The 10,884-nt window shown below is 43.3% G+C and overlaps 1 pseudogene; it reads right to left on the bottom strand.

The window, feature by feature from the left end:
• LOC112830970 (large ribosomal subunit protein uL13 pseudogene) overlaps nt 1-10,481 on the bottom strand; it is a 13,147-nt pseudogene extending 2,666 nt beyond the window's left edge.
• Between the last annotated feature and the right edge of the window lie 403 nt (nt 10,482-10,884).

Genomic DNA, 10,884 nt, shown 5'->3' with positions numbered 1-10,884 from the left:
CATCTCCATCTCTCATCTCCGTCTCCGTCTCCGTCTCCGTCTCCATCTCTCATCTCCATCTCTCATCTCCGTCTCCGTCTCCGTCTCCGTCTCCATCTCTCATCTCCATCTCTCATCTCCGTCTCTGTCTCCGTCTCCATCTCTCATCTCCGTCTCCGTCTCCGTCTCCGTCTCCGTCTCCATCTCTCATCTCCATCTCTCATCTCCGTCTCCGTCTCCATCTCTCATCTCCATCTCCATCTCCGTCTCCATCTCCGTCTCCATCTCCATCTCCGTCTCCGTCTCCATCTCTCATCTCCATCTCCTTCTCCATCTCCAATCTCCATCTCTCATCTCTGTCTCCATCTCCATTTCTGTCATCTCTCTGTTTCTCCTTCAACCTTTCCCTCTCCACTGGCTCATTGTCCTTGTCAGGTAGCTGTACCAAATCTTCCTCATTAAAGAAATATGTAACCCAATGATCTCACTTTAGCTTGCTTTCTCTCCTTTTCTTTCCTTCTCTAAACTTCTGAAAGGCCCATTTTTCTTTCTCACATCTTATTTAATCCACCACAGTCTGGCCTCCATCTCTTTCACTCCACTGAAAATACTCTTCCCAAGGTCAATGATGACCTCTCTGTTGCTTTGTCAGGGGTCACCTTTTCTGTCTCCCTGCTTGACTTCTTGGAAATATCTGATTTTGTTGACCATGACCTCCTTTTGAAATTCTTTCTTCTTGGCTTGGTGTTGCCATGCTTTTCTGGCTTTCCTCCTTTCTTGGACCTCACCATCTAAATGTTGTTTGTACACTTTTCATTCTATTTACCTTCTGTATTTATCTCTAGGGCTGTCATAAGAAGGTACTACATAAGAAAGTACTACAAACTGGGTTGTTTAAACAATAGTTCATTGTCTCACAGTTATGGGGGCTTGAAATCAGGGATCAAGGTGTTGGCAAGGTTGATTCCTTGGTTTGTAAAAGCATTACCCTGATGTCTTCCTCATTGTCTTGTGGTGTTCTCCTTGTGTGCATGACCCTGTGTCTAAATTTCCCCTTTTTATAAGGATACCAGTCATACTGGATTAGCCTCCCCTCCCCTAGTGACCTCATCTTAACTTAATGATATCTCTAATGACCCTAGTTCCAAGTAATGTCACATTCTGAGGTACTGGGGGTTAGGATTTCAACACACGGCTTTGAGAAAGGGGACACAATTCAGTCCATAACACTTTCTAAGCATTGTGTTCCCTTGGTCTCGTCCCTAGCTCTTCCTGAATAGCTTCATCCAAACACATAGCTTTAACTATGACACTGCCCCTACAGTGAAGACACATACTCTAACTTAGTCCTCTCTCACTGAATTCTGGAGAAATGGATCCAATCACTCAGTGGCTGTGGTTGGAGATTCATAGGACTCTTTAAATTTATAATGTCCTGGGACACCTGGGTGGCTCAGTCAGTTAAGCGTCTGCCTTCAGCTCAGGTCATGATCCCAGGGTCCTGGGACAGAGCCCCATGTTGGGCTCCCTGCTCAGTGGAGAGCCTGCTTCTCCCTCTTCCTCTGCCCTCCCCCTGCTTGTGCTTTCTCTCTCTCTCTCAAATGAATAAATTAAAAAAAAAATTTATAATGTCCTAAACTGAATTTATCTTTTCCTCAAAGTTTCATGTTCTTCTGAGTATCCTGACTCAGAGATGGGCTCCATCATCCACCTGGCTCCTCCAGCCCACCTTGGAAATTATCCCGAAGGCTTGCTCTAGCTTACTAGCTCCTACCTGCTTTCAGTCATGAGGTCCTGTCAATTCTGCTTTTTCTATAGCTGTCACATGGGTCATTTCTCTTTTTTATCCTGCTATCACTACCTTGGTTTAGTTTGCATCTCTTTTAGCTTGAATTATTATGACTAATAATGACAACAGGCATTTATAGAGTGCTTACCATGTGCCAGGCCCTTACATAAGATGCCTTCTAGTTCTGCTCCTCTTCAATCTGTCCTGATTCCAGAAGGACCTCTATAAACACAAATGTGGCAGGTATAATAAATGTTTAGTCACCCAAATTCAGAAGAAAACTATAACTTTTTTATTTTTATAAGTTTTTTTTTTTTAAGATTTTATTTATATATTTGTCAGAGCCGGTGAGAAGAACACAAGCAGGGGAAGCGGCAGGCAGAGAAGCAGAATCCCCGCTGAGCAAGGAGCCCGGCGTGGGACTCGATCCAGGACCTGGGGTCATGACCTGAGCCGAAAGCACATGCTCAACTGACTGAGCCACCCAGGCATCCCAAATATAACTTTTTCTATAATTCAATTTAATGATTATTTTAAACTTTCATTCTGTCTGGTGGCAGAAAACATAATCTCAAATAAATCTGAGTAACTGATTCCTGCACTGTGCCTTTTTTTTTTAATATTTCTTAGTATTATAATTCTTTTTTTTTCTTTAAAAATAATTTATTAGTTTTGGATCACAAAATACAGGGAAAGCACAAGGGCAGTGCCTGAGACCCCTTGGCTGTACTTCCTAGGCTATGCATCTGGAACTACCGCTGTACAACACCAGGCTTGGCCCCCAGCATCCTCACACCCTAACAGCTGGAGAGTATAGCACCCAGACCTGCTGCGAGTTTAAACACACCCCATTCACAACACAGGGCTCCCCTCCAAACATTCTCCAGATCTCTTGCCAACAGTGAAATAGTTGCTCTAACTATCAATTTCTTAGAAGTCTCAGAAATGAGGTCACAGGCAATTATGCCTCAAAGCTCTTAGAATTTAACCTTTTAAAGAAGGCCTTTCTTAATTAACAGCAGTGACTAAAGCCCTTTCTGTGTTCCCAGCATTCTAAGCCCCAGGCTGCCTGTGGCTCCAGACAGCGGCCCCTGGGGGTCCCCCATATCCTAGGGCGGCGATGGAGGAAGGGCAGGCCAGGCCGAACATGAGGAATAAACAGTCAATTTTACTGGGCTCAGACCAGGAGTCCATGGGTCTTGAGGACCTCTGTGTATTTATCAGTTTTCTTCTCCACATTCTTTTCGGCCTGTTTCCGTAGCCTCATGAGCTGCTTCTTCTTCAGGTAATGGATTTTGGCCTTCTCCTTTCTCTTCTCCTCCAGGGTGGCTGTTACTGCGTGGTACTTCCAACCAACCTCGTGAGCCAGGCGCCCCAGGTAAGCGAACTTCCGTGTAGCCTTCAGGCGCACCACCTTGAGGGCAGCAGGAACCACCATCCGTTTTTTCTTGTCGTAGGGTGGTGGGATCCCATCAAACACCTTGAGGCGCTCCAGGGCAGCCTGGCCTCGTTTGGTCTTGTGCGGCAGCATGCCTCGCACTGTCTGCCAAAAGATGCAGCTGGGTGCTCGGAAGTGGTAGGGGCCACAGGATGGGTTGGTGTTCATGCGCTTGTGGAGGAAGGCCAGGTACTTCAACTTGTTTCTGTAGAAATTGCCAGAAATGTTGATGGCCTCACAGCGCACGACTACAACCTTCCGGCCCAGAAGCACCTGTTTGGCCACGATGGCCGCCAGGCGGTCCAGGAGATGGCCTCGGCCATCAAGCACCAAGACCTGCCCCTCCACCATCTTTGGCAGCCGCCTGGGAAAAGTAGTATTATAATTCTTAATACTTCTACTACTAATATTGAGACTGTCATCATTTTTATTGGCAGTATAGTATTCCAGTATATGAATATAACAAAACATTTATCCAGTTTCCTATTTATGGACTTTTAGATCATTTGTGGTCTTTTGCTGTTACGAAATTTGCATAAATATATCCATATAACTGTAAGATAAAATCCCTGAAATAGAAATACTGGATTGAAGGATATATACATTGTAAATTTTGATAGCTATTGCTGAGTTGCCCTCCAAAGAGCTTGTACCAGTTTATACTCCCACAAATAGCATATGAAAATGCTGTTTCCCATCATCACCATCAATAGTGGGTATTATGAAACTTTTAAATACTTGCCTTATTTTGTCTTAGTTATATTTCTTTAATTATAAGTGGAGGGTGAGGGATGCCTGGGTGGCTCAGTCGGTTAAGCATCTGCCTTCAGCTCAGGTCATGATCCCGGGGTCTTGGGATCAAGTCCCGCATTGGGCTCTTTACTCAGTGGGGAGCCTGCTTCTCTCTCTGCCTGCTGCTCCCCCTTTGTGCACTCTCTCTCTCTCTCTGACCAATAAATACATAAAATCTTTAAAAAAATAAGTGTGGGTGGGTATTTTTTCATTATATACTGTTTTTAAACCTCTGTTTCCCCACCAAATTTAATATGAATATCTTTTCATTTAAAAAATATTCATCACTGCAGATATACTTTTACAAGTTTAGTTTCTAGTTACAAATCTGTAAGATGACACCAGACTGAATCTTTCTGGAAATAAGAATAAGGTGTTTGTGAGTAAGAACTCTTAGGTAGATTCTAAGCCTTAGAATAAACAATAAGCCAGGAGTCTAAGCCAGAAGTTCCCCAAAGACATACAGTGTGAACCAAATTCAAGTTATATATGTAATTTTAGGTTTTCTAACAGCTACATTAAAAAGGTGAAAGGAAACAGATGAATTTAAGACAATATATTTTTAACACAATATACTCAAAATAATGTCATTTCAATATATAATTGATATAAAATTAATGAAACATTTTACATTGTCTCTTTGTTCTAAGTCTTCTAAATCTAGTGTGTATTTTACTCTTACAAAACATCTCAATTTGACTAGCCACATTTCAAGTGCTCAATAGCCACATGTGGCTGGTGGCTACTGTGTTAGCACAGAGGAGTTGTAAAGAAACTTCTCAGTGCATTGAAACTACAGCTAACACCTAAATAGCTTAAACTTGAGCATGACAACTTGCCCTAGTGTTTTGAGGCCAAGTTCAGTGCCTTTTAGAGAGGAGGTACTCAAAGTTTATTTTTCTAATTGAGTTATTTTTATTTTTTCAATTGAATGTTCATACTTGTTTTATGTAGATATGGTCAAAATACCTCATTGTAGCAATGAATCATTTTGTTAGTCATGAAACCAAAAACAATTCATACATTTTACTTTGTTTCTCAGAAATGAGAGATGTTTTAAGAATGTGTTTTCTTAAGATTTGCCAGAATTTTTCATCACACAATAGCTTTTTTTTTTCCCTCTTCCTTTTGGACAATTATTGAATTGATGAAGCTTTTAAGATAGGTAGGAACAGATGTGTTGACTCAATTTGGGAGGCAAAAACATTTTTACTTGAAGAGAAGCCCTCAAGGAAATGGCAGTCTCCTAGGGGTGTTTAAAATCCAGTTGTAGGAAGTCCTGAGTTTTGAGCAGATGTTGTGATTGAATTAAGAACCAGCAGAGCTTGGGCAAACTCTTGAGATCCTCCAAATACCACAGTGCAGTATTAGGACCAGACTCCCTAGCTTGACATTTCTTTTTTTTTCCAAAGATTTTATTTATTTATTTGACAGAGAGGGCACACAAGCAGGGGGAGAGGGAGGGGGAGAAGCAGGCTTCCCGCAGAGCAGGGAGCCCGATGCGGGGCTCGATCCCAGGACCCTGGGACCATGACCTGAGCCGAAGGCAGACGTTTAATGACTGAGCCACCCAGGCGCCACCCCTAACTTCACGTTTATTAAGAGGATTTACATTTTAAGATTTATTTGTATTTTTAAAAATTATTTATTTATTTATTAAGATTTTATGTATTTATTTGACAGAGAGACACAGCCAGAGAGGAAACATAAGCAGGGGGAGCGGGAGAAGGAGAAGCAGGCTTCCCGCAGAGCATGGAGCCCAATGCGGGGCTCGATCCCAGGACCCTGGGATCATGACCTGAGCTGAAGGCAGACGCTTAACAGTTGAGCCACCCAGGCACCCACCCCCAAGATTTTTTTTAATTTATGTATTTATCAGAGAGAGAGAGAGAGAGAGCACAAGCAGGGGGAGTGGCAGGCAGAGGGAGAAGCAGGCTCCCCGCTGAGCAGGGAGCCCAATGTGGGATTCGATCCCAGGACCCTGAGATCATGACCTGAGCTGAAGGCAATCGCTTAATCGACTGAGCCACCCAGGCATCCCGAGAATTTACATTTTAATTAGTTGCCCAAAATTTGCCCTTATGATTGGTCCTTTAAGCAAATGTTAATTCCATTTACTTCTCTTTAATTTTAATGCTCCAAAATCTGTACAGTTATGTAGGTGCTTTATAATATGATGTGAGATGGGGCGCCTGGATGGCTCAGTTGGTTAAGTGTCTGCCTTCGGCTTACTTCATGATCCTAGGGTCCTGGGATTGAGCCCCGCATGGAGCTGCACATAGAGCCCCTGCATGGAGCCCCGCATGGAGCCCTGCATGGAGCCCTGCATGGAGCTCCCTGCTCAATGGGGGGTCTGCTTCTCTTTGCCCTCTGCCTCTCCTCCCTGCTTGTGTTCTCTCTCTCAAATAAATGAATAAGATCTTTTAAAAAAAAGTTAAAAAAATATAATGTGAGAAGGAAATTATTTTCTTTTCCTTCTTTTGGGAGGGAAGAAGGGAGGGAAGGCAGAGGGAGAAAGAGAGAGGGAGAGAATCTCAGGCAGGCTCCACTTCCTGGGCAGAACCCCACAAGGAGCTCAGTTTCACGACCTGGAGATCATGACCTGAGCCAAAATCAAGAGTCGGATGCTTAACCAACTGAGCCACCCCAGTGCCCTGAGATTATTTTCATTAAAATGATATTAATGTTCAACTCAAACATGGGTGCCCTAACACATTAGAAACAGACTTGGAGAGCAGGACTGGAAAAACCCTAAATACCACCTCATTCAATTCAATCCAAACCATTCCTCTTACAAATTTAGAAAACAAACTCAGAGAGGTGGAGACACCTGCTTAAATCACAGAGCAATTCAGAGGTCTGGATTTTGGGCTTTCTGGTTTTCCATAGTATGAGCATTATATAACAATTACTGAGCATTTATTAAGTGCTAGGCTCTGGGCTAAGTGATTTTCTTAGACGTCACCGATTCACAAAATCTTTGCAATATAAAGTATTTCAAATTTGAAAGAAAAAAAGCATCACTCTTCTCTAACAGTTTTTTTTTCTTGAAACTTCATTTGTTTTCTTAAACAGAGGTTGCTGACGCATAAGGTACCCAGAGTCAAAATCTGCAACGGGTGCTTAGGTATACCCCACTGGTCTGTGTTTTGATGGCTAAGTAAGCAATAACTTATTCACAGCTCAAGCCCAATAGATTTCTATCAAGGTTGCAGAAAGGTTTGGAAAGCACAGCTTTTTTCCCTTTTTCCTTCCTTAGTTTGTTCACTAATGATTTCTTCCCTCTTTTCCTTTCTTTTTACCTTACCTCCCCCCCTCCTTCCCGCTCCTCCTCCCACTTTCTCCTTCTCTCCCTTCCTCCCTCCCTTTTTCCTTCCTTCCATCCCAAAGTGATGGTACTAAGGGCGTTTTCTGTCAAGATTCTAAACTTTTTTTTTTTTTTTTGATTTGATCTTGGACACAGAGAATGTTGGGCATGCAAGGTTCTCAGGCATCATCTGAAGAGAAGCAGAAGCCCAGAGAGGTAGGGAATTTTATGTGAGGTCAACAAAGTGAAACTGTACAGAGGTCAGAAAGCTACTACATAGCAGGAATTCAGTCAGCCCAAGTGGAAAACTGTCAGAAAAGCAAAGGTAATGTGTCACTGGTTTTGGAGGTATCCATCCTTTTTTTAATAACATGATTCAACCTCAAACCAGGAGGTTCTGTAACTTCACTTGAAGGAAGCCAGGATCCCTTGTCCAGAGCCTCAGAATGAAAAGCAAATCTCTAATCATACTCAGTACTTCAAAACCCCTAGAGTTGAGGTCCAGGTAGCCAGTGGGGCTGACACAGAGTAGGTTCTCAGAAACACAAGGGTCTGGACTTGGAAATACACACAAGAGGAAAAGATGACTTTTACTAACCTGTGCTTTAAGGCTCTTTAAATCACTTGACTGTGGAATAAAACCAACACATTAAGAAGCCCTAAGGAGGGAGAACTTGAAACTGGTTTTGCATGTTGGAAGTCCAGTTTTTCAGATCCATTTTCAGTGACAGGCTGGTGAAGTTCTCAGTACCAGGACATTCACTTTCCCATCCCAGTGACTGCAGCAAATGAATCTCCAAAGTCCATTTCTGGGTCTTATTTTCTTCTCTTGTAAAACAAGAGGATTGGTCCAAATGGCCAGTCTTTCTATAGCGTGCTACCTTATGACTCTGTAATCATATTAAAATAATGAAATGACATGGGATTCATTAATTTTTTATCATCCTGATTTTTTTTTTTCCTGTCCCAGTTTGTAGCTTGGCTGAACTGGCTGAACTAAGGGGAATACCTTTGATGCTCTAAATTACTTGTAGATATTTTATCTCACATTTTCCCCCAAAGAGTGTTAGGGCTGCTGCATTTCTCAGAGATTCTTGCCTAGAAAATAATATAGAAGCAAAACACTATTAGAGATTTAGTGGTGTTTTGTGGAATGATCCCCAATGTGCTCAGAATAAAGCCAAACTCCTTTCCATGGCCTGCAAGGCCCCTGCCTGACCTGGCTCCTCTGTACTTTCCAGGCTTATGTCATAAGTCTCTCTCTTCCTCGTTTAATTTATTCTGGACACATGGCCTTCCTTTAGCTCCTTGAAGGCACCATGTTCTTTCCTAACTCAAGACCTTGATATGGCCTGTTTTCTCTGCTGAAACTCTCTTCCCTCACTCTTGGTCGGCTTGGATGACTCAGGCATAAATATCACATCATTAGGGAAGTGACCACCCCATCCAAAACTGAAGTCAGGCCACCCTGTCCTTTTCTCTTCAGAGCATTCAATATGCTTTTGATTTACACGTATATGTATGTTTAGTTTAATATCTGTCTCCCTAACTAGTCCTTGAGGGATGGGGCTATTTCTTTCTTTGTTTGCTCTTGTATTTCCTAGCACACAGTAGGCACTCAATAACCGTTTGCCAAATTAGTGAATGAGTGAATGCACTCACAGAAAATTCCCAACACAGTCAGCTCTTAATGGTTGTTTATATATGACACAATTTATTAGACCCACTTAGTGAAAGTACCTCCCTGACCTTGTGCTGGCATTGTGGAAATAGTTATTGGTCCTTCGGTAAGTTGGCAACATTTCCAATGTGTGTTTATCTAGACTGAGTCAGCCTCTTTAATGACTCCGTGGGATGCAATGTGAGTTCCCCCAATGTGAGTTCTTGGTCAACTGCAGGGATGTTCTCCTGGCCAAGAAGATACCTGAGATTTCGAGTTTGAACTAACGTATCCTTAAGAGAAAGATCAAGTGACTCTCCAGTGACCGGTATCGTCAATGAGTAAAACCAGAATTAAGTCATATGTGGAAATACTACACAGTCACCTGACTGCAGTCAGTTTTACTTAGCCGTTGCTGGAGCCCCATGGAAAAGGGCTTATTTATTAAGAATGGAATCGTTCTTTTTAAAATTCTGTAGCAATCATGTCTCTCTTTCTTTTTTTTCTTCCAGTCCATGGAAAGTGTTATCTCAGGCAGCTCTGTGCAGGAAGTTGGGTTTATCACTTCCTCACAGTTGCAGTTTGTCTAGGACTGAACTACATGCTATCAGATTACATCAAAATGTAGGCCTTTGTGTGTTTAACTCATCAAAGGAGTGGACCCTCAGGACTTGATATCACTTCACTGCATATGCAGCCATGTAGCAAAACAAAGCCTATCTAAACAGGACAGAACTATTTCTGTTGTGCGGCGGCTCCGCTAGCTCGAACTTGCAGAAATGGTCGGGTTTCAGGTGTCTGCAGTGTTTCACTTCTTGTTTTTATATTTATCTCTTTTTAGAATTGCAGTCATTTGCCTGGTTGTGTGCAAGGAAGGAAACCCAAAATATTACCTACAAGGGAGGAGACAAGATTGCTCCAATCCCCAGCGTCAGTTGGAGGCAGCACTAACCTTCACCTCATCTTGATTTTCACTTGAAAGCTGAAGGTGCTGTGGTCATAGTCCAGGCTCTGGACGGGCCGCACAGGGGGCTTTGAAGCCGGGCTTCTCTGTTTCCTGGTTGTTTGTCCTGGGGCAAGTTATTTTACCTCCGTGAGCTTCTTTTCTCCGTCTGAAAAATGGAACAATAGTAGCACCTGCCTCATAGCCTTATGGTATGGGACAAACGATAGGGATTAAGTAATGTGGGGGACACGCCGATGGACCGGGCCCACCACAGGAGACACACACCCGTCTTATGAAGCCCTGGGATACCACAGGCCGCGCCACGCTCTGCAGAGTGGCCAGGCAAGCTGGGGGCGCAGTCCCAGGCTCGCTCAAGTTTCTCAGGCTGCACTTCCACCTTTGGGGCCTCATTGCTAGTTTCTTCTCCGCGGAGTTCCCTCTTCTCTGCAGCGGGCTGGCCGCCAGATGCGGCCTCTATTGGCAGCCACAGGAAGCCGATGCAACTGTGAAGTAATACTTCTGCCCCAGGGCTGGCTCCGCCCTGTTGACCAAGGGTTTTAGATCTGCTCAGCCAACTCCTTTTAATGTCTTGCCTAAAAAGGACTTCTCACCCAGCTTGGCTGCGTCGGGCGATGGCTGACTGCCTTGGAGGGCTCAGACAAACTGCTTTCGGGGGATAGAAATGGTGAAGGGATCTTCTTCCTCCCAGCCCAGTGCTTCAGGGGCGGGGGGGGGCACCATCTTGCAGCAACTCTCCCATCTGATGATCATTTACCAAAATCAAATGTCAAAGGAAGACAGATAGGCTTGATTCTATAAAATCCCTCCAAGCCAGTGGAGTATAATGAGGTACTCTTAAAAAAATTATTTGCATCAAGGCAGTATGCAAATTGTCACAGACCTATGACTGGAAAGAAATTAAGTTACACCTAAAAAACTATAAGAAGGTAAATGTTTTCTCTTTTCCTTTTTT

This window comes from Callorhinus ursinus, unplaced genomic scaffold (genome assembly GCF_003265705.2).
Source record: "Callorhinus ursinus isolate GAN/ISIS: 27379988/994484 unplaced genomic scaffold, GSC_fseal_2.0 scaffold20, whole genome shotgun sequence".
Lineage (NCBI taxonomy): Eukaryota > Metazoa > Chordata > Mammalia > Carnivora > Otariidae > Callorhinus > Callorhinus ursinus.
Note: the sequence above shows the minus strand (reverse complement) of the source record. Positions and strands in the feature narration are given on the sequence as shown.